The 23,508-nt window shown below is 37.7% G+C and overlaps 1 long non-coding RNA gene across 3 annotated transcripts in view; it reads left to right on the forward strand.

The window, feature by feature from the left end:
• Positions 1-1,988: 1,988 nt before the first annotated feature.
• The window catches only part of LOC129143513 (uncharacterized), a 469,878-nt gene continuing 448,358 nt past the window's right edge, over positions 1,989-23,508 (forward strand). Inside the window, exon 1 of one of the 3 annotated variants that reach the window (XR_008547024.2) lies at positions 1,989-2,228. This is a non-coding gene — a long non-coding RNA (uncharacterized LOC129143513). The remainder of the gene's footprint in view (positions 2,229-23,508) is intronic. The other 2 variants (XR_008547023.1, XR_008547022.2) reach the window with 2 other exon arrangements.

Below are 23,508 nucleotides of genomic sequence, written 5' to 3' on the forward strand. Positions count from 1 at the left end.
ATTGAGTACATGTTTGTAGAAGAAAAGTAGGAAAGAAGAAAGTAATGGCTACCCTTTTGAAAAATCATTGATTATCATGATATATAAGATATAGCAACATAATGAAGCAAATCAACAAAATTAGTAAGAACCCGGAGGTAACTCTTTGCTTTCTTCTCTTCCATGAGGATTATATTTTCCCTAACAATAAGACTTGATTGAGAACATGTTGGTGGGAACTGAAATCCAGTCCACACTCTACTTGTCAAATCCTGAGCCCTGATATCATTTGTCTTTGTCCAGAGAGTAAGTCTTTTTCTAATTAACATAGAAGCCCAATGTAGAGCAGCTGTAGCCTTTGCATTTACTCATCATTTGCTATAATCATCATTTTTGGACTGATGTTCTGTCAATTCAAGAAATAATTTTTCTTATTCAAGCATTTGACACTGATGATTTGCCGTAAATTGAGCATTTTTTTTCTATTACAGCAATTTGCAGATTATTATTATTATTTTTTGAGATGGAGTCTCGCTCTTGTCACCCAGGCTGAAGTGCAATGGTGTGAACTCGGCTCACTGCAATCTCTGCCTCCTGGGTTCAAGCGATTCTCCTGCCTCAGCCTCCTGAGTAGCTGAGATTACAGGTGCCTGCCACCATGCCCGGCTAATATTTGTGTTTTCAGTAGAGACGGGGTTTTGCCATGTTGTATTTTCAGTAGAGATGCGGTTTCGTCATGTTGGCCAGGCTGGTCTCGAACTCCTGACTGAGGTGATCTGCCCACCTCAGCCTCCCAAAGTGCTGGGATTACAGGTGTGAGCCACCGTACCCAGCCAATTATTTTTTTACTTAAAGTCTTATTTCAGTCTTTAGGAGAAAAACATTTTAGTTACCCCTTACTGTAAAATTCTGCCATATTAAATGACTCAATGAATGAGGACTTCCCCTGCATACTGGATACAATAAATTCTTTTTCTGAAATAGCGATGAATTTTGCTGTAGACTGAATAATTGGCTTCAATTCTTTACCTCTCCCAGTGACCACATTTTCACTATGGTTTTTCATGGGCAGAAGTTTTTTTCTGCCCTTTGAGTTGGGGCTTAGAATATGGCTTGCTTTAGTCAACAGCACATTGTCGAAAGTGATGTTGTATTTTTAAAAGATGGAATGAATGATTGAGATCATACGATCATCTCAATACATGCTGAAGAAGCATTTAACAAAATTCAACATTCTTTTATGATAAAAACTCTGCCCAAATTAGGTATAGAAAGAGAGTACTTCAATGTAATAAAGGCCTTCTAGGACAAACCTATCGCTAACATCATATTTCACTATGAAAAGCTGAAAGCTTTTCATATAAAATCACGAACAAGATAAGAGTACCCTCCCCTCAAGTCAATATAGCACTTGAAGTCCTAGCTAGAATAATTAGGCAAGAAGGCATAATAAAAGGCATACAATTCAAAAAAGAAGTAAAATTATCTCTATTTGCAGATGACATGATCCTATTTGCAGAAAACTTAAAAGACTTCACCAAGAAACTGTTAGAATTAATGAATACATTCAATAAAGTTGCAGGATATAAAATCAACATACAAAAATCGGATGCATTTTTATACACTAAACAATGAACTATCTAAAAAAATTTTTTAATCCCATTTACAATGGCATCATAAACAATAAAATACTTAGGAATAAATTTAGTCAAGGAGGTGAAAGATCTGTACACTGAAAAGTATAAACCAATGATGAAAAAAATGGAATAAATCACAAATAAATGGAAAGATATCCATTCGAAGAATTCTTGAGAGAATCACTTGAGCCTGAGAAGCTGAGACTGCAGAAAGCCAAGATCACGCCACTCAACTCTAGCCTGGGTGATGATGAGACAGTCAGGTGGGAGAGGGTCTCCGGAAAACCTCCAACTAGCCTGCCCCCTGGAGTGGAGATTCGGGAAGTTCCTGACATTTGCAGCAGGGAAGAGCCTGGCCCCTCCTCTTCCTGTGTGGAAACTGGGATTTGAACGGCGGGCCGGAAGTACTCGAGTAGGGAGTCTGGCCTAGTGAAAATCTCTGTTTCCTCCTTTTCTTACTTTTCACCCAATAAAACCCTGCTTTACACACCCTTCAAACCATCTGTGAGCCTGAATTTTTACGGCCATGGGACAGACAAGGATCCTGTCTTTATCTAAACTAAGGAAAAGTCCTGCAACATTTGTGGTGCACAACGTGGGGCTCGAGAAGTGGTAAGTGAAATGGGGACTCAAAACCTCTCACTGTTGCTCCTAAGCATTTTTATCCTTGGAGTTCAGAGGGTGGGGGTAACATGCCCCCCAAACCCTATTGCTCCGGGGGGCCAGGGGAAAGGCCCTTTATTTCCTTTTTAAGAATGAGCAGGCAAGTGGGGGCTCCTCGCTCCCCCTCCCCTCCTCTCCCTGCCAGGGCTGGGACACATGGCCCAGGGGTCTCACACAGCTAGCTGGCTGGCTGGTTCCCAGCCACAAGCTGCTGCAGCCTTCCCCTTCCCCAGCCAAAGGGTTTTACTCCATGGGACAGTAATTAAGCTTAAACTTTTCTCCCCGGTGAAGGAACCAGTTGCATAAGAATAAGAGGTTTTCACAGGCTTTTTTTTTTTTTGAGACGGAGTCTGGCTCTGTCGCGCAGGTGGAGTGCAGTGGCGCGATCTCGGCTCACTGCAAGCTCCGCCTCCCGGGTTCACGCCATTCTCCTGCCTCAGCCTCCCGAGTAGCTGGGACCACAGGCGCCCGCCACCACGCCCGTCTAATTTTTTGTATTTTTAGTAGAGATGGGGTTTCACCGTGTAAGCCAAGATGGTCTCGATCTCCTGACCTCGTGATCCACCCGCCTCGGCCTCCCAAAGTGCTGGGATTACAGGCCTAAGCCACTGCGCCAGGCCAAACAGGCATTTTTAACTGTTTCTTTTCTTTGCTTTTCTCCACCCTGCGGGCAGTTAGCTTTTAAAGTTTTTTTTTTTTTCTTTTAGAAGACTTTTTACTAGGCCACCCCCCCACCACACCCCCAAATATCGCTGTGTGTATTCTCTGCAAAGTTTTGGCTGAAATCAAGCTTCCATCTTTTTTTTTTTTTAATCCTGAGGGCATGGCTTGTAACTCCTGTGGCAAGGCTTCCTTTAGCAACCCTGCCCGGAGGGGTAAGTTTTTTTCTGGTTTGATAGGTGCATGTTTTCCTAGCCCTGTCTCTTAACGGGCCCCACCCAGCGACTGGGTTTTCTTCTGCCTATGTGTGTACTGTGTGTGATGTCTGTAAAAATAGTCCTAATTAATTTGCCTAAAGAAAGACAGGTGGGCGGATCACGAGGCCAGGAGTTCTAGACTAGCCTGGCCAACATGGTGAAACCCCGTAACTACTAAAAAAAAATTAGCCGGGTGTGGTGGCGGGCACCTGTAATCCCAGCTGCTCGGGAGGCTGAGGCACGAGAATCGCTTGAACCTGGGAGGTGAAGGTTGCAGTGAGCCGAGATCATGCCACTGCACACTGCACTCCAACCTGGGCAACAGTGTGAGACTCCGTCTCAAAAAAAAAAAAAAAAAAAAAAGACAGACGAGCACTTAGACCAAGTATTTTTTTAAGGGAAATTAAAAGCTGTGGTACCTTTCAGTTCATGTGACTTTAATCTTTGAGAAATAAAAGCAGCCTTAAAGATTATTGGTAAAATGCAGCTGTCATTATAATGTAAATATGGGAATTAAACTATGCAGGTCAGATGCAAAGTTTGTTAAGTGTTTTGAAGTTACAAACTGCTTTTTGGGTTTTGAGAACTGTTTGACTTGGTGGCTTCACAATTGGTAAGGCCTGGGGACATAGGAAACTAACCATGCCCTTAATTAAGAAGGCAAACCTTGACTACACTTAGCACACAGTGAAAGCAACTTACCAAGTTTTATCTTAAAGTTAAAAATTGCTAGTTCATTGAAACTACTAGAAATAGATTTACCTGCAAGGTGTGTAAGAACAGTAAAATGTGTTTTTTTGCAAGTGGTTATAAGAAGGCATGGAAATGTAAACTTTTACCTAGGGTTAAAGGATTGTTTTAGTTAAATTAGGCAAAAGCTGAAGGTTCAAAGAAGGGGTGGAAGAACTGTAGAAATTAATCTTGTGGAAGAGGTTCTCTATGTGAACATATTGACTAAATTCAAAAAAGGGTATTATATGGTTTTTCTGTAAATCGAGCATTGAAATAAAAGCATAATAAGGTTTTCCTAAGGTGCTAATCTGCTCCTTGGCAGAATTTCTAAAGGGGTGTAAAAGGTTTTTGCCTTTTTAAAATTTCTGAGTCTTTATTTTGGCAAAATAAATAACTTATGGTAATCTGGAATTCTATTTCATAATATCAATTGTTTTAAACCTCGAACATTAGACAGCCTTCCCAAGTCAAACTTCAGTTTCAAAATTGTCTTCCTGGGCACATGGCTTTTCAAGTACTTCAGAGGTGTCCAGTGTTTCAAGTACCCTGAAGTGTCCAGAAAAGAGAGGTAAAGAGGATTATTTGACATGTTTAGGTACGTGGGACTGCCAAAATGATGCGCAATCTTCTTTAGGCTATATCTTGGTGAATAATGCTAATGTCTGAATATATGCTATCAATCATAATTAAGGTTTTTACATTAAGCTATTGTAAACCAGAGAGATAACCAAACTTGTCAATTGTGTTTCTAACTGTAACTACCCTGGAGATTTTGGTATTCATAGACAATTGTTTTCTTATTTTAAAACATTTTCAAAAGATGGTTTATAATAAGCTGTAGGACTCTGACAGTTCCTCTTAAATACAATTTCTGATTATATTTGAGACAATCAGCCTTCTAATAACTTTAGATATTTTAACATTGGATTAAAGAAAAATGTATAGGACCCATGAAGAGCTGAAATGTTTATATCAAGCAAAACATGTTAACTAAATGGACTGAACTCAGGAAGCTGAAGCAATCCTTTTAACTTTTGCTTGGAATGTTGCTGGTCCTTGTTTTGTTTTTCAGAGTCAATGTAACTTAAACTGTTTATGGCCTTTAATATTTAAGCAAGGTATACTCCTGGGATCAAAATTTGGAGAATGTTTGTTTCCCTCTGCCTGATTGCTCTAGAATTTGGAAACTGTGAGTGTTCTTAACTTACGGCATTATGGTTGTTTGCTTCAGTGCAATAAGAATCCATTTTTCTTTTGCAACAGGACACTATTGGAGAAAGTGGTTATTTTACCAAGGCTTTGACTGGAAGAGTATTCCTTTTAAGGAGTCAGTCTTGACTTGCAGAGCCAATAAAAGCCCACTAGGGGAACTGGTCTCATACCCTTGCCAATGCAGTCCCTGTGCAGGGCTCCTGACCTGTGGTCAGTAAAGAATGTCACTTGCTAACAGGTCCAGGAGCTTCAAGTTTATCTTGAGACCTTAAAAGGAGAATACTCACAGGTATTCGAGGATAAACCCATGGCTGGATTTGGCCTTAAAAGGTCTTATCTGAGATTCCTTGTGGAATAAACTTCCATCGAATTACATAGGCCAATCCAAAGGTCTTATGTAAAAATAATTATTCTTACTGCACTTTACGCAAATAATCAGGCCAAGTATAAAACTAAAGTCTATTTTGCAAACAACTGAGTCCTATGATGATTTGTTTTCTTAACAAAAATGAGAGCTAGAGAGAGAGAAATTATGTTTCAAAACTTATACATTTGTTAGTAATTTCTAAATTATTAGCTGTTTTTAAGCGTTTGCCTATATTTTAGACTAATCCTGCTTGTTCCTATGAACCAGCCAGCAATCTCTGGCTGCAACTCAGAAAGAACAAAAGTGATGAGTAATGTAAAAATCTGTATGAATATTCCAGTTCCGAGCAATTGTCCTGCAAATCCTGCCATGTGATGGGAATAAATAGGATGCTCCTCATCCAGAGGTTTCCTTTTTGGGAAAGTAAGACCAAGGGAGCTAACCAAAGCCAAGCACCATGCACCCAAATCCCAGCAAGCATAACTGTAGCCACCAGTTATCTTGGCATATCACAAGACATCCTTTCCTCTCCCTTGTTGGAAGAGGACTCAGTTCTACGGTTTCACCTTAGCATTCAGCTTATGATAAGGAGTTCATGCAATGCCCCCTGATACACATTTTTGTCCCAGATTCAATTCCAAGCTCCGAGTCAAAAGCACTAGGAGAGAAAACTGGATCTGTAGGATCCAGAGGCAGATGTTAATGGCAGTTAAAAGGCACAGTGCAGGTGATTCCTGCTGACTAAGCCAAGCCCAAGCGTCCTGTTCCACATTAGTATTCATGTCGTAAATGAGGTCTAGGGAACTCCAAGGCTACTGACAGTAGGTGAGAAAGAGACATAGATTAGAATGGATAATTCCTATTCTCTAGGCCACCTTGCTTCTTGGGTGCAAGCCACTTTGGTATTCATGGCAGCACCTGCCAAGGTTGCCAGAGCTCAGGGATGCAAGGATGGAAGACAGAAAGAGGATGCTCTTCTCTCTTTCCTCACTTACCAGGAGTATTTGCTAGAAAGAGAAGGGAGCCAGCGATGCCTGCTCCCCTTTTTCTAGATGGGTAGCCATTTATCTTCAGTCTGTACCCCTTTCAAATGCATCCTGAACCCTTGGGACTCCTTGAAAAGGCACCTTCTTTTTCCTCTCTCCTCCTCTGTTCTCTCTTCACTGATAGGTAATTGTGTCTCTGTACCACGGGACACACCCCTCAGATGTATCCTCCAAACTGGAAAGAGTTAATTTCCCAAACCTTAAACTGGTTAGCTTAGGATTGGGCTCAGGGAAAGGGAATCCAGAAGCCCAACATGCTGTCAAAAGGGTAAAGTTGTTTTTTTTTTTTTTTTTTTTTTTTTTCCAGTCAGGCTTTTGGACTTCCTCTCCCTGTGCTAACTGGTAAAAGGCCTTGGAAATTCTTAGCTGTCTGCACCCCTCCCCTTGTTTCATTTTGATGTTTATTTTCTAATAACCTGGTTTGTCGGTTCTTGCCTTCAGGCCATCAAACTTCAGTCATGCAACTGGAGCCTCTGACAATGGCCTCTTCTGCTGGGAACCCTTAGGTAGGCCTCTGAGGGAGCTCCGACTGCCATTTCTGCAAAAGAGCAACACCATCGGCAGTAAACAGTTAATATCGGTTTTTGTTCTCATCCTTAATCTAATGGCAGTTAGATGTACCTCTTTAGCGGGGGGAATGCTACAACCAGGTGGGAGGGTGTCTCCAGAAAACCAGCCTGCCCACTGGGGTGGAGCCTCAGGAAGTTCACAACATTTGCAGTGGGTAGGAGCTTGGCCCCTCTTCTTCCTGTGTGGAACCTGGGATTTGAATGGCCAGCAGGAAGTACTATCAGGGACTCTGGCCTAGCAAGAGTCCCTGTTTCCCTTTTTTCTTCCTTTTCACCTGATAAAACTCTGCTTTACTGACCCTTCAAACCATCTGCGAGCCTAAATTTTCATGGCCAAGGGATGGACAAAAACCCTGTCTTTAGCTGACCTAAGGAACAGTCCTACAATAATGGGAGAGAAACACTGTCTCAAAAAAAATATTCTAATTCATGGATTAGAAGATTTAATATTGTCGTAATGTCTGTACTATCCAAGGCAGTCTATAGATTCAATAAAATCTGTATCAAAATTCTAATGTAATTTTTCACAGAAATAGAAAAAAAATTCTAAAATTCATATGTAACCACAAAAGACCCAGAATAGCCAAAGAAATCTTGAGCAAGAAGAATAAAGCTGAGACACCACAATACCTAATTTCAAAATATGCTACTGTGCTATAGTAATCAAAACAGTATGATATTGCCATAAAAGCAGACATATAAACTAATGGAACAGAATAGAGAGCCCAGAAATAAATCGAAGCATTTGGAGTCAATGGATCGTTAACAAAGGTGCCAATAAAACACAATGGGGAAAGGATAGTCTCTTCAATAAGTCATGTTGGGAAAACTGGACATCCACAGGCAGAAGAATGAAACTGGAGCCTTATCTCACACCATGTACAAAATCAACTAAAAATGGATTAAAGTCTTAAAGGTAAGACTTGAAACTAAAACTAATAGAGAAAAGCATAAGGGACATTGGTTTTGGCATTGGTCTGGGCAATAATTTTTTTTTGGATATGACACTAAAAGCACAAGAAACAAAATAAAAAATAGACAAGTGAGATTGCCTTAAACGAAAAGCTTCTGCTTAGAAACAAAAAAGAAACACACACACACACACCAAAAAACCCAGTCAACAGAGTGAACAGGCAACCTACAGAATGAGAGGGAATATTAGCCAATATACTTTATAAGGGGTTAAAATCCAAAGTATACAAAGAACTCAAAAGCAAAAAAGCAAGTAACTCACTTAGGAAATACGTAAAGAACCTGAGTAGACATTTCTCCAAAGAAAACACAAAAATTGCCAATGGACATCTAAAAAGGTGCCCAGTATCACTAATCATCAGGGAAATGCAAATTAAAACCACAATGATATGTTACCTCACATCTGTTGAGATTGCTATTATGAAAAAGACAAAAGATGAGTGTTTTCGAGTGTGTCAAAAAAGAAGGAACTTTTGTGTACTGTTGGTGGGAGGGTAAATTGGGGAAAACAGTGTAGAGTTTCCTCAAAAAATTAAAAATAGAACTACCATATAATCAGCAATCTCACTACTGGGTACATACGAGAAAATGAATTCAGTATTTCAAAAATGCTGTCGATACTTGTGTGTTCCTTGCAGTGTTATACACAATAGCAAAGATATGGAATCAATCAAAGTGTCCGTTGATGGATAAATGGATAAAGAAATTGTGGTATACAGTGGAAATTTTTCAGCTATAAAAAAGAAGGAAATCCTGTTATTTGTGAGAGGACATATTAAGTGAGATAAGCCGGGCACAGAAAGTCAGATAATACATGATAATACATGATCTCACTTGTATGTGGAATCTAAAAAAGTCAAATTAATCAAGACAGAGAGTAAAATGGTAGTTTTCAGGGGTTGAGGAGTGTGAGAAATGGAGAGATGTTGGCCAAAGAGTACAAAGTTTCAGTTATACAGGATGAATAAGTTCTGGATATTTAACGTATACCATGGTGACTTAGTCAATAATGCACAACTGAGTACTTGAAATATTCTGAGAGTAGATCTTAAATGTTCTCACCACACCAAACAAAAAACATATTAACTATATGAGGTGATGGACATGTTAATTAGCTTGAGATTGGTAACCATTTCACAATGTATATATATATACAAATATAATGCCCTGTACCTTAAGCATATGTAATTTTTATTTGTCAATTATATCTCAATAAAACTGGAAAAAATACCTCATGCATTTTCACTTTTGCACCTCACCATTGCCATTAAGAAAAAAAATGGCTTGATAAGCTAGCCGATAAAAGGATAGAAGATGTAGAAGAGAATCATTCCAGCTGACCCAGTGAGCTGCAGTGTGAAGCGGATGATCCCCAGCATCTACAGGGAGAAGCAGAGCCACCAGTGCCCTCAACAGCGAGCCTGCCCTCTGTTAACTAAAACAGCCAACCTGCCAATTCATAAGAACAGTCCATTTGTTTCCATTCCCTGAGGTTTGTGTTTGTTTGTTTTGCAGTATTTTGTGACAATAGCTAAGCGCAACAAAAGCTAACTCTATTTTGTGAATGCCCCTGAGCAACAATTATACACAATTCACAAGATGTATAACCGTACGATACCCCAAACCAAGGCAGGCAATTTTAATGTGCTTTCCAATATCTTCACTTTAATTGTATCTAGGTTTGTCTGCATCCTTTTTCTTAATGTGACTTGTATGTATGCATTTATGTTCTAACTCATGACATGTTAGCAAAGATAACACCTTTTACATGAATACAAACATAAATGAATTGGAATAAGGAAAATTCATCTTAAGTCTTTTTTTCTGTTCTTTTTCTTTTCCTGGGCTTCTGAAATAATTCTTATCTTTTCATTAGGCTTATAACAATCATTGTAGCAATTATATCTGTTTTGTGCTTCATCCCTTATGTAAATTAATTGTCATCTCAGTGTATTGCTGTAAAAATAGGGATTCCTAGGGAAGATAACTTTCATAGAATTGGCTTAATTATTCAGAGGCCAATTATCCAGTTCTAGGCTATTCATATTGTTTTTATTTTCTCACTTCTCCATACATTTGAATATTTCTCAGTCCATTAACGATCCATTTTGCTTCTCATTAACATCTTTGGTAAAAGGTATGGTGAAAGAACTAATTGATACTTTTAGAAATGATGAAACTTTTGAATTAACTAAACTCAGGATACACTCACTATCTTACCCCCTACCTTACTAAGACAAACAGTTGAGTTTATTTCATGTTATAGGTAAACTTAGACTGAGAAAAGCTTTAATTATTTTTTTGCTTCATAAACATATAAAGAGGGCATCAACTATGTCATCTTTTTCTAAGACTACAAACTGAAATTATAGCACTATTAGCCTCTAATAAATACTTCTCATTTTCTGTGGCCCTCAGGTTGAAGGATATAGTTTGCAGTCATATTTATTATATTTTCTTATTTATTTCACTCTCCCTTACCCCAGTCCTGGGTGCCGCCATTCTGTTTTCTGTTTTTGTAAGTTTAGCATTTTTAGATTCTGCATATAAGTGAGATCATGAATTATCTTTCTGTGTCTGACTTATCTCACCTAAAGTATTCTGGGTTCATACATGTTGTCATAAATGAGCACAATTTCCTTCCTAAATAGAATTCCATTGCATGTATACCCCTCATCCATGATTTTGCTTTCCATGGTTTCATGGTTTCACTTACCTGCAACCAACCATAGTCCAAACATATTAAATGGAGAATTCCAGAAATAAACAATTTGAGTTTTAATTTGCATGTTGTTTCTGAGCAGTGTGATGAAATCTCTCATTTTCCTGCTTAGTCGCTGTTCAGTACTATCCAAGAGTTCAGGCATTCACTGGGGGTCTTGAAACATGTCTCTCTTGGCTAAGAGGGACTACCATATACCACGTTTTCTCTATCCATTCATCTGTTGATGAAAGCTTAGATTGATTTCATATCGTGGCTATTCTGAATAATGCTACAATGAATAAGAGAGTGCAGGTACCTTTTCCAGTTACTGATTTCATTTCCTTCGGATATGTGCCCAGAAATGGGATGGTTGGATCATATAGTAGTTCTATTTTTACTTTTTTGAGGAACCTCCATAATGTTTTCCATAATGGCTGTACTAATTTACATTCCCTGCGGTGATAATTATTAACTATATTGTATTGCAGTTCTGTGATGCTCGGGGCTCTGCAAACTATATTTCTCCTTTGCCAGCCATTTCCCTGTTAGTTTCTGCCAATAGAGGCCACTAGAGGAGGATAAAAGGTAGTTGGAGTGAGAAGGCACTTGCTTCTTCCAGGTGTCTACTGCTCCTGCCAGCCTAGTCTCAGCAGTCACTCTTAATCCTGAAGTAGCTATTGGTTCCGGTTTCTTGCATTCTTCCACATTCTGACAACCAGCCTCATAACATTTCTTTGGAGAAACTAGTAACACTCTGGTAGCACACTTTCCTCCAGTTTAGCAAGGTACCTCTTTTGAGCTTTTGAGATACCCGCAGAGTAATCAGAGGCTCTTGTTCCTAAGAGATCTGAATCACAGCTTCTCAAGGCCTCTCTTCTAGTGTTCTGATAAATTCAACTTCTTACCTTGTTCCTTACATGCTAAGATTACTATCACTGTGTCAGTCCAATGTTCCCTTTTTGATTGTTGAGTCTTCTGATGCTTTTTTTTTTTTTTTTTTTTTTGAGACGGAGTCTCACTCTGTCGTCCAGGCTGGCGTGCAATGACACAATCTCGGCTCCCTGCAAACTCCGTCTCCCTGGTTCAAGCAATTCTTGTGCCTCAGCCTCCCAAGTAGCTGGGGCTACAGGCATGCACCACCACACTCAGCTCATTTTTTGTAGTTCTTGTAGAGACGGGATTTCACCATGTTGGTCAGGCTGGTCTTGAACTTCTGACCTCAGGTGATCCGCCCGCCTCAGCCTCCTCCTCCGAAGTGCTGGGATTACAGGCATGAGCCACGGCGCCCAGCTCCAATAACTTTTTAAACATTTCTTGCTTTAGACCCTCTCTGTTGAACTAACTAGCATGGTTTCCATTTGCTGGCTATAGCCTGATGATATGGTGCTGAATTTAGGTGTCCTGTCAATCACCTTAAAGACAAAGACTTTTGTCTTTGTAGCCCCTTCTATCCTTAGCTCATGGCTTGCTGTAGAAATGCTTGCTCTATGTATAGTCATGGAAGATTTCCCTGGTCCCATGCTCTGCCTACTAGGCATCTATTTTACATTGTTTGTACCTAATATATTTTGGGTGTATATTGACTTAGCTATGTTAAGTGGTTCATTTGCACTGTTCCCCTCATCAGACACAGATCTAATTGTCATGCTTTCTGAATTCTTTTAATTGTCTCTCTCCCACATGTTGTCATTATTTGGCTCATTTCTATCCTCAGGGAATGATGTAGCGTCCTCATCCTCATCAGCCATTTGATGAGACTGAACAGTGTCAATGTCAGCCTCATTCTCACTTGAGTTTTTATTATCTGCCTCTGAGTTGGCAAAATTTTCCTCCCGCTAGTGTTGATGTGTGGCTTTTACATTAAGCCTATTAGTTTTAAGTAAGGGGTGGCCTTGGTCAGTTCTGGTCTGGTTCCCTAGTGCCTCCTTTCCTCACAGTATTCCACCAGTCATCATTAACTTGTAATACTACACTGTGTAATAAAGCCTGCAATTAGTGCTGAGAAAATGGCTCAGAAGCAATATGTGTGCCTTGATTTGGCATTCTCTGTATTGCTTTACAAAACCTGATTTCTCTTCCTGGGTCAAGCCAACCCTGAGGCTAATTGGCTCTTCTGTTCTATCATTCCTTTATACTTCTATTGTTGTTATGCCTACAGTATTGTCATTGAAGCAGCGTCCCCCCCACCCCCAACACACACACTATACTGAAGTTTGGTACTGGCCACAATGTTCAGAGATGAAGTGGTTTGCTTTTTCTGGTTTCTTCCCCCAAACTAACTACATGAATAATAATATTTTGTACATCTCAAGAAATTTTCCCCCAAAGCATCAGCTTCACAATATTATCTACATCAAATGTTTATGCACTTTTGCCATTTACTTTTCACGTATAAAGCACATGGTAGCAGCCTCAGAAGAGAAATATTTGTTGTTGCATGCTCTTTTTAAATGCTTACCCACCATCTCTTTGGAAAAATTAGGAAAGCAAATAACCAAAGTGAATTGCAATCTAACTGAATGCAACGCTTAGGAAATTTTCAAAGAGGATTTCTAAATATGTTGGCTCTTCCACAGTCTCTTTCTGTCTCTCTCTCTCTCTCTCTCTTCTTTTATTAGCCACACTTAGTAGAGTTCAATTTTCATACAGCTGTCATATATAATTGAATGTTAACCAAATGGAGATAGCATTAAAAAGGGGGAGAGAAGAAGAGGAAGGAAAAGTCTTATTTTAGTAACAGAAAATACAAATTCAGAATTTCGAACTTTTTTTTTTTTTAGTTTGTTTCACCTATGGAAGATTTTCTTCCTTCCCTTTCTCCAAAGTTGATTAGGCTGGGAATCAGACATCAATTTATAAGATTCTAGATACTGTTTTGGAGAAAAGTCCTTAAGGGATGTGAGTAAGGGAAGAAGACGGGTAGAAAGTGAAATTGTGACAGAAGTTTTACCCCAAAGAAAATTGTAATGAAGAAGACTGGTTTAAAAACAACAAACAAACAGACAAACACACAAAAAAACTATGTGCCATGACTTTTTTTTCAAACTATTGAGAAGATATGCTATCACCATTTTCCCTGGCATATCTGTTTTGCTTCTTGCTCAGAGCAAGAATCTAAAGATGTGCAACATCAAAGTAATATTGATGGCTAATATATAGTATTTTCTATGAGCATCAAGAGTGGCAGTGTTTCTGGCAGACAACTGGGTCAGATAGCCAGGACATGAATTTGAGGGGATCCACAAAGGACAGTGCTGCATTTTCCATATCTAGAGGCTGTATCTGGGTCAAAAGAATGCACTTTGCCTTTGCTTCATACAGCTTGAGCCAGCTGGACTCTATCCAGGAAGATAATGCTGACAAATCCTGGGAAAGCAAGAAGCAGCAGCAGCTTCTCTCTCATCGTGCAGCATATGATATCACTGTTTCTCCTGAGTCTCTTTGTCCCTTTGACATGTAGTAATAATTAAAGCATACAGATCTGCATTTATTAGAGGCCAAATAGCAGGCTTGAATATTGAGTCAGAAGTTTCTGTACCTATAAGTCACATAGCAAAGTGCATAAAGCAACTCCATCTATGAAGGAATGAAGTCATCTCTTCATCCTTAACAGAGAGTGAAGAAAGACTTATGGAACATGTCATATAAACCAGCCCTTGTTCTGCTCTGTGTGCTTATTATACACATGCTCATTTCATGTTAAAAATAATGACTTTGTGGATTAGGAATGTGAATGTTGGCATCATTAAGAGCCCTGAATGTAGCTATTTTTATTCTCAATTGAGAGATGAAAAAACTGAACTTGTGTACAAGGAGATATGAACATAAATGTAGACAATTGCTTTGTTTTTAACAGAGGAAAAATTTGTGGAAAGTACCCAAATGTAAGGAGAATAGCCAGGTAAATTGTGGCCTGTATGTCTAATGGAATGCTATAAAACGTCAGTATAAATAAAATACAGCTATACATGTCAATAGAGATAACCCTCAAAAATGTGTAGCCCGTATCTTTGCTATTGTGAATAATGTTGAAATGAGTAATGAAGAGGAGATATCTCTTTGAAAGACTCGTTTCATTTCCTTTGGATATATACCCAGGAGTGTGACTGCTGGATCATATGGTAGTTCTATTTTTAGTCTTTTGAGGAAACTCCACCCTATTTTTCAAAATGGCTGTACTAATTTGCATTCTCACCAACAGTGTCTGAGGGTTCCTTTTTCTCCACATCCTAACCAACACTGTTCCATTTTCATCTTTTTGATAATAGCCATTCTAACAGGTATGAGATGAAATCTCACTGTAGTTTTAATTTGCATTTCCTACGTTAATTAGCTTGATTGAATCTTCCTACAATGTATACATAGATCAAAACATCACATTATACTCCATGAATATAGTTACTGTCAAGTAAAAATAAATTAATATAAAATTAAAAAGAAACAAACCCCTAAAACTATGATGTTGAATAAAAACTTCTAACAGAAGACTATGATTCTGCTAATATGGAATTCAAAATAGGCAAAGTGAAACAACATATTATTTAGGAACACAAATATATTTGGTAAAAATATAAAGAAGACCAAAAGAATGATATATCATAGCAAATCCTCCGGAATGGAGAGAGAGGGATTTGGAAAAAGACACCCAGAAGAATCAACAGAGTTGTATTTCTTAAGCTGTGTGGGGGGGATACACAGATGTTGTCTTATTATTGTTTTAAACTACTTATTATATATACCATTCTTTATGCATGATGCCCAGAAAGACAGGAAAATAAGTAAAAGAAGACAAAGTAATTAACTTACAATAATCTAAATTCAGCACCATGTCCTCCATGCTACAACAGCTATGAATGATGTTCAAAATTGTGTTTACTTCCACAAATAAGCAGAAATCTCTGTTAAGACATGAAGAAGAGATACAGACACTGAATATAAGAAACAATATGCTGTATACGAATGCATATAAGAAACTTTAGATTCCACTTTTAATCCTGGCACTGGCTTGTTCATTAACTTTTAGCACCTTTGTTTTCCTATGCATGAGGTATATTGCATACAGCCCTTCAAACACTTGCAATCCAAATGAGAATTTAAAAGATTTACTACGAAATGCCAAATAACCCTTGCCAACCCCCCTAGATTTAGATAAATAAAATATTATAATACAGACCTAAAGGGGTGAAAAAATTTGTGGCTAATGAAATTATAAGGTTAAATTTCCAGAATGTGTTGCAGTACCATAACCATAATTAGAGCCTCTTGTTTTTGAAAATAATGCAGAAGGCAGGGACAAAGTCTATACACTGTAATTCTTTTTAAATTGTGCCCTTTTTGAATTGGTATAAAGTTACAAAATAAGTGTCCTTTGAATGCTACGATAGGAAAACTGTATTTAGGGCAATTTTTATTTTTTCATGTTTATTTAGGAAAAGCACTTGAAATTATTTTAATGGAGGAGAAAATTAAAGATTATTTCAATAGTTTTGGTACACCTATGAACAAGCTTTGAATATTGCTATTGAGCAAAGCAAGGGTGGTAAAATGGCAATTTGCTTTAAGCCAGTTGTTGTGCAAGAGCTTTGGGCTAAGAATCAGCAGACCTGTTCACAAGTTCACCGTGTCACAAATTAACTGTGTAATTCTGCACTTTACTTGAATCATTACTACTAAAAGATTTGAGGGGGGCAGATGGCTCCTAAGGTCCTGTCCGTTCTCATATCATCATCTTTTCTCCAAAACATGCCACACTTAAGACATGATTATCCCATCCCCCATCCCCTGAACTCGTATCTCAGAGGGCCTTATTGACACCTTGGATTGTGGTCTTTCCTGTTAGGTGCTCTGTGTTATAAATTAGTTGTATGCTTTCCATTATGGTCATGGGCAGGTGTCCTCAGCCCTCTCCTATCGTGATTGGCTGGGAGCCTGGAACCAGAAACTGGCCCATACCCTCTGTTCCTACAAAGCTGCTGGGCTGTTTTCACTTTGCAGCTGCTTGACTTGAATGCCAAATTCTCCTAGTGAGTGGTGGCTGACCACCTGGTCAGGGTCATGCAGCCAGCTGCCACTTACAGCTTGAGGCTAAAATATAAGAATTCTAATGCCTAACCTCAGCCCCATCTGAACTCACTTCTCTCAGTTCTTTTTCTCTGTGAGTGTTAATTCAGGGTTGATTCTTCACCCCTTCTTTCCTCATTTGCTTACTTTTTCCCTTCCTTTCTGTAAAGAATACATATTTATAAATTGCCTATGAAGTACTGTGCACTGTGTGTGGATACAGCCTATTATTTATATCTATGTAGATATGTGAGAATTGAAGTTTTGCATGCTTGGAAAAATCAAATAAAATCTCTCAAACACAAAAAAAGAGAGACAGAGAGAGGTACCAAATCCCATTCTCTTTCTATTTCCATAGCTAGCATAATTTCATTTCCCCCATCCTCCTTGGAAGTCACCTGCTCCCAAATGGTGCTTGGTGGATTTAAATGCTATTCAAAAATCCCAGCTGACAGTTGTTAGCTGACTCTGTTCCTGCCATAGCTCAGATCTCTCCCAGGATGTTTTTGTTTTGGTATACAGGCAATGCCGTGTATCCACCAGTTAACCTGATATATTTCTGTTATTCTCTTGGGTGCGTTTTTGCAGCTAAGAACTATTCCATGTTGTTTCCTAATGAGAATTTTGGTTGAACACGGAGTGGCAATAGCAGGTCAGTCCTTAGGTTTAACCCCCAGTATTTCCTCTTTGTTTTTAAAAGCTTATTGGGCTAAAGCCAAGGTAGCAGTTAGAATCCAGAAGAACTCAGGGGGAAAGGTTTATGAATGCATGGTGAGCTCATATTATCAGTTCCTGTTTTAGTGTTTCAAAATCTCCCCTGGTGTTTGAAAGCATCTTGATAATTAAAAGAAAATATTGCCTCATAAAAATTTCATCTTCATTTCAAAATAAAGCATTTTTTAAAAGACTTAGTTTTACAGAACTTGGAGGAACTATGCTTACCTTTCTTCCCTCCCTCCATTCTTTCTTCCTTTCCTTTTTTCTTTCTTTTTCAGTTTTTCTTTTTCTACATGTAATAAAGGTGATTGATAGAAATATAAATGATTAGATCAGAAATGATTAGAAAATTGCTTGCTTGATCTGACCTACTTTTTTTCATAATTAGGCAACAGACTCTTCATGTTATTGTCAAATACTCTGCCCTGAACTGATTTGGGCTTTGATATCACAGGTCATAGACTCATCTAAGCCTCTGGAGTGTACACTGGAATGGGGCCAAAGAGCTTTAACAAATGTGAAATAAATACAATATTTTAACAGAAAAAAATATGCAGCCTCAAATGCTTATCACTACAAATCTCTGATAAGAAGAAACAAATTTGCTAATATATGTATTTGTGTTTGGTGCTTATAACAATGGTATTCATGTGCTTTAATGAGGTAATATATTCAGATGATTTTTTTCATACTTTAAATTCTCACAGTGACATTGACCTGAAATGCCTGGGCCCACTGGAGAAGAACAAAGGGCTTATATAGTATATCCTTTCTAAAGTGATGCTGGGGAAGAATGCAAACATATATTTAGGCCCTGTGGTCTCATTTCGCTTAATAAGAGAGCATTACCACAGCCAAAAACACTGCTTGGTGACATAATGGGCAAGGGCCTGACATGCCCACACAAACGGGCATCAAGGGGCTATTTCAGATTCTTGATTTCTTGCCAAATAGTGAATAATCTTAAAATCAAATGTGCAGCAATAATAGGCCCAGCTGGGAGGATTAAGAAATAAGTATCTATTGGGCTGCCTGATCTCTTTGTTCTTTAGGTTTAGAGTAGGATAAATGAAAAAGGGGAGGCCAAGAGGGAGTGGTTTAATATAGAATAAATTGTCTAAAAGGGATCAGTGAAAGCAGGATTATTGATGAGTTAGGGAGTGAGCTAGCTGACTTTTTATTTTCAAACTAAGACAGGATAGAGGTATGGGGATAAACTAGGAAATCAGATAAGAAAAACAAAGGATGCAGGCGTATTTGCCTTAAGTAGTCTTTTTCTGTTTCTGAGATTTCTTATGTTCTTGTGCTCTGAGCCAAGATCAGTTGAGATTAATCAGTTGTATAGAAAGCATTGTGATCACATTGCAGGCTTTTAAAGTTTAAATTTGTTTATTGAGCACAATTTGGTTAGCATCAGGTGCTGAAGTTATAGACACCAACACTAGCATAGAAATTACTTTATTTAGCTCCCAGTTGTAAGTTTCTATAGCAACTGGGGCCTATACCAGAAAGCTGAGATTCTTGTGCTCAAATGATTCAGGCAGAGATGGCAATATCATATTTAGGGGGGCACTTGCTTCTTTTTTCCAAATTTTTTTCTGTCTTGTGAGAAGCCTCTTTAATGTGATTCTATCTGCTTAGTCATACTTTTAATTACACCTCTGCTTTGAACCCTCTCCTCTTGGCAGCAGTATAAAGTATCTATTTTGGTTGTGTTTTGATTTCCATTGACTAGTTAGTATATTGATGCAGAGGAAGTGAATGTGATCTGTTTTAAATACAGTTGAAAATTCTGAATAGTGAAGAAAGTGTCCATGGTGACAAATGCAGTTAACCAATCCAGGAAGAAATTGGGATGTTAATTCAAAAAGGAAACCTAATTTAATTTCTACATTATGCTTTCATTCTGACCATAAATGCAATGTCATGATAATTTTAAATATGAGGGATGTCCCTTATGAAGTTCTCCTTTTAAGTTTTTAAGTAAGTGATTTTATTTTTGTTTTATAAATGAATGTTTTTATTGTAACAAATAGGACTTTTTTGGAGTGGCTTGTTATGGTCGAAGTAATATTTTATGATGCTAGTTTAGCCAATACTGGAGAAAGGCTTAGGAAAAAATAATTACATCCTGGCTCCAATTATGAAAATAATCTCTACATTAAAAATATATAAATATAGTAGATTTTTTGCTGCCTGTGCTTTGGAATGGCTGTAATGCAGGCATCTATCTATCGTATATATATAGCTATATAGATCTGTATATGTGTATATCTGTATATCTATATATAGATATACAGATTTCTAGAAAAAATGAATATCAAATAAAATAAACATACTGGAAATACATGTTTTAAATAATATTGTCTTTTTGATGAAACTCCACATTTTACAAGAACTGGCTTTTGATATTTGAAATAATCATGAACTGAGTAGTTTAAAGACTATTTAGTAGAAGATTGCTTATGGTATAATGTATGGCATAGTCTTTTAGTTTGGCAGATGACAAGAATAAACCATAAAAGCAAGGATTCTATTTGTGCCCTAATAAAACAAAAGAAAACAAAGGATTTCCATTTAGTGTTCACACTTACTGCTAACTTGAGGCCTATTAACATTTGGAAAACACAAATTCTAAAGGCAGCTGCTAGCAATTGGCCAATTATAATTTCACGATTGAAAGAGAAAATCTTATTTCACTATAAAATTCTGTACTTGTTTTCTCCTTTCATGAATTACCCCACAGCCAAAGCACGATGTGTGTGAGAGGAAGGAGAAAATAGACTCGCTCCTGGTTGTCTGCAGAAATGTATCACCTCAGATGACCTTGATTCTCTTTGCATTCAGTAGGAGATTTTCTTTTACTAATTTTACAACAGGTTTAATTGTAATAAAATTAATTCAGATTGTGATTATCTGTCTCTATTTGTACTCAATTTCTCTGAGGAATCTTAAAATATCATCAGTTCCATAGTTGAGTGTCTGTGTGTCATTATTCCAGTATGTCTATTATATCATGATATATCTGAAGTCACGTAAGACCAATTTTGCTCTTCCAGGCAAGCAGTTTTCCAGATCTCTGTTAGAACTCTGAATAGATAATTGCTCCTTTAACAAAACATGCATAGACAAAACATTTGATGAATAAAGAGCAGTTATTAACCTACACTCACATTTGTGAATATCAGGGTTTAGAACTATTACAAAATGGATTCTGCCATGAGTCAGTTTTGTTTTTCCTTTTCAAATATATCCGTTACATATTTTCTTTTCCTTCAGGTAACTTACAGTAATATTGCTTAATTTAAAATGTACCGGCTCTCCTAATGTAGCAACTTGATTAAAAAGAATTAAATGTTTACTCAAAATCATAGTCAAATAGAATGTAGAACTTGAAAATAGTAAGTTGAATTTCTCAGTATTTTATTGCAGAAATGAAAATAGTAATTATTGGAGGAGATAAGTGATTTATACAATTTGGTTTTGTTAGCTAAATCAAAACAGGCTTACTTAAACATGTATTTGAATCATAAATTAGTTTTTGTAGTCACAAACCAATTATACTGGATTCTTATTAATTATTTGTTGGTAACAGTAAACAATCAATAGAGTGTCAAAAGCATTTGGTGGGGGGAGGGGTGTTACGTGCAGAAACATTAACCTAGACCATCTGAGGCTCCTCTCTTTAGAAAGCTTATTTGCAAGATTGACCACTGACTGGTACCTGGGAACTTGGCTTCTGAAGCACTCCCTTAACTGGTAAGGTAATTTCTCTGGGCCTAGACATTCGTATAAACAATGGAATTTATTGTAATGTCTGCTTTCTTTTTGTAAGTCTGGAATTCTGGTAGTTGGTAGGCAAAAGCGTCTATGTTCCCAGCCCCTAGTAAAACTCCTAAACTCTGAGTTTTAAATGGGCTTCAGTTGGCAGAAAAATTCACACTTGATGCTATATTTTGTTTGTTTGTTTGTTTTCTAGAGGGACAGTGTGCTCTGTGTGAGCTGTCAGGTTGGGGAAAGGAGATAGGAAACTTTCCATGGATTCTTCCTTGTCTTTACCTGATGTTGTTTTCCCCGTCTAACCCAGCTCTTAATCTTTACTATGTCTATATAAGAAATATTAGTGTTTAGTGGAACTATGTGCCTGAGCCCTGTGAGTCCTTCCAGTGAATCACCAAATATGTAGGTGGTGTTGGGGACCCTTGAGTCAGAGTGTGTCTATTCTGGCTGATTTCAACAATGTGTGAGTTTAAAAGAAAACCAAAACTGAGCCATGGCATGGATTGAACATATGGGAATAAATACCTGCAGAGTAGATTAGCATTTTGGCAAATGTGCCATAATGAATATGCTTGCTGTCTACCAAATTCTCATTAAAATACAAATACTTAAGGTAATATAAAAGCTGATGTCAGTTGTGAAAACAAAACGAAAAAGGAGATGCTATGGCAAAGTTTGGCATAATTTATGTTAACTGAACTATTGCCAGCTTTTGCTTTAAGTATGTTTATTAAATTCTAGTGGAATCTGAGCTTCTGTTTTGATGGCTTCTTATCCAAATTAAGAAACTATACAGGAGACTCCAGAATAAGAATGAGCTTGTAGGAAACCTGATGTACAAAGCTTGTGTTGGGTGGAAGTAAAACAAAAATCACTCTTGAAAGCTTATAAACACAAAGCCTACACTCACACTAGTGTGAGGACTGAACTCACACCACTAGTGTGGTCTGAAATAATACCTGATCAAAGAATTCAATTTAAAGTGACTCTGGATTGGTAGTGGCCATGGTAGTTGGCAGAAACACACAGTTCTTTCTGGAAAATTGTATTTCCAAAGCAGGCCTCTAAGAAGTTCTACTTATTGCTTGAGTTCTAAAGAACACAATATCATAGCCAAAAATACAAAACACATAAAATGCATGAAACCATGAGCAAGGGCCAGCAGAACAAACAAATAAACATACAATAAAGTCAGTGAAAACCAAATGAAACAGACCTATAAAAGTTACCCACAAAAATGTCTCTGGAAACTAGTGTTTTAATAGGCAAACTCTTTCAAATGATTAAAGAAACATAATTCTTAAACTATATGCTCTTATCCAGATCTTGGAGGGGAAAAAAAAGAGCTTTCCATTTTATCTGTGAAGCTAGCATGATCCTCATATCAAAGTTTGACAGGGCACAGAAATATAAATTATAGACTAAATCCGCTTTACATCCTGGATATGAATATCTTAATAAAATATCAAGAAAACAAATTAAAGGTTAGATTTTAAAATCGTTTGGCTTCTTTTGAGAAGTGTCTGTTCATGTCCTTTGCCCATTTTTTAATGGGCTTGTTTTTTCTCTTGTAAATTTAAGTTCCTTATAGATGCTGAATATTAGACCTTTGTCAGATGCATAGTTTGCTACTATTTCCCCCCATTCTGTAGGTTGTGTGTTTACTCTGCTGATAGTTTCTTTTGCTGTGCAGAAGCCCTTTAGTTTTATTAGATCTCATTTGTCAATTTTTACTTTTGTTGCAATTGCTTTTGGCATCTTCATCGTGAAATCTTTGCCCCTTTCTATGTCTAAAATGGCATTGCCTAGGTTGTCTTCCAGGGTTTTTATAGTTTTGCGTTTTACACTTAAATATTTGATCCATCTTGAGTTGACTTTTATACCTGGTGTAAGGGAGAGGTCCAGTTTCAGTCTTCTGCACATGGCTAGCCAGTTATCCCAGCACCACTTATTGAATAGGGAGTCCTTTCTCTATTGCTTGTTTCTGTTAGATTTGTTGAAGATCAGATGGTTGTAGGTGTGTGGTCTTCTTTCTGGGCTTTCTATTCTGTTCCATTGGTCTATGTTTTTGTTTTATCACCAGGACCATGCTGTTTTGGTTACTGTAGCTCTGTAGTATAGTTTGAAGCCAGGTAACATGATGCCTCAAGTTT

This window comes from Pan troglodytes, chromosome 2, assembly GCF_028858775.2.
Source record: "Pan troglodytes isolate AG18354 chromosome 2, NHGRI_mPanTro3-v2.0_pri, whole genome shotgun sequence".
Classification (NCBI taxonomy): domain Eukaryota; kingdom Metazoa; phylum Chordata; class Mammalia; order Primates; family Hominidae; genus Pan; species Pan troglodytes.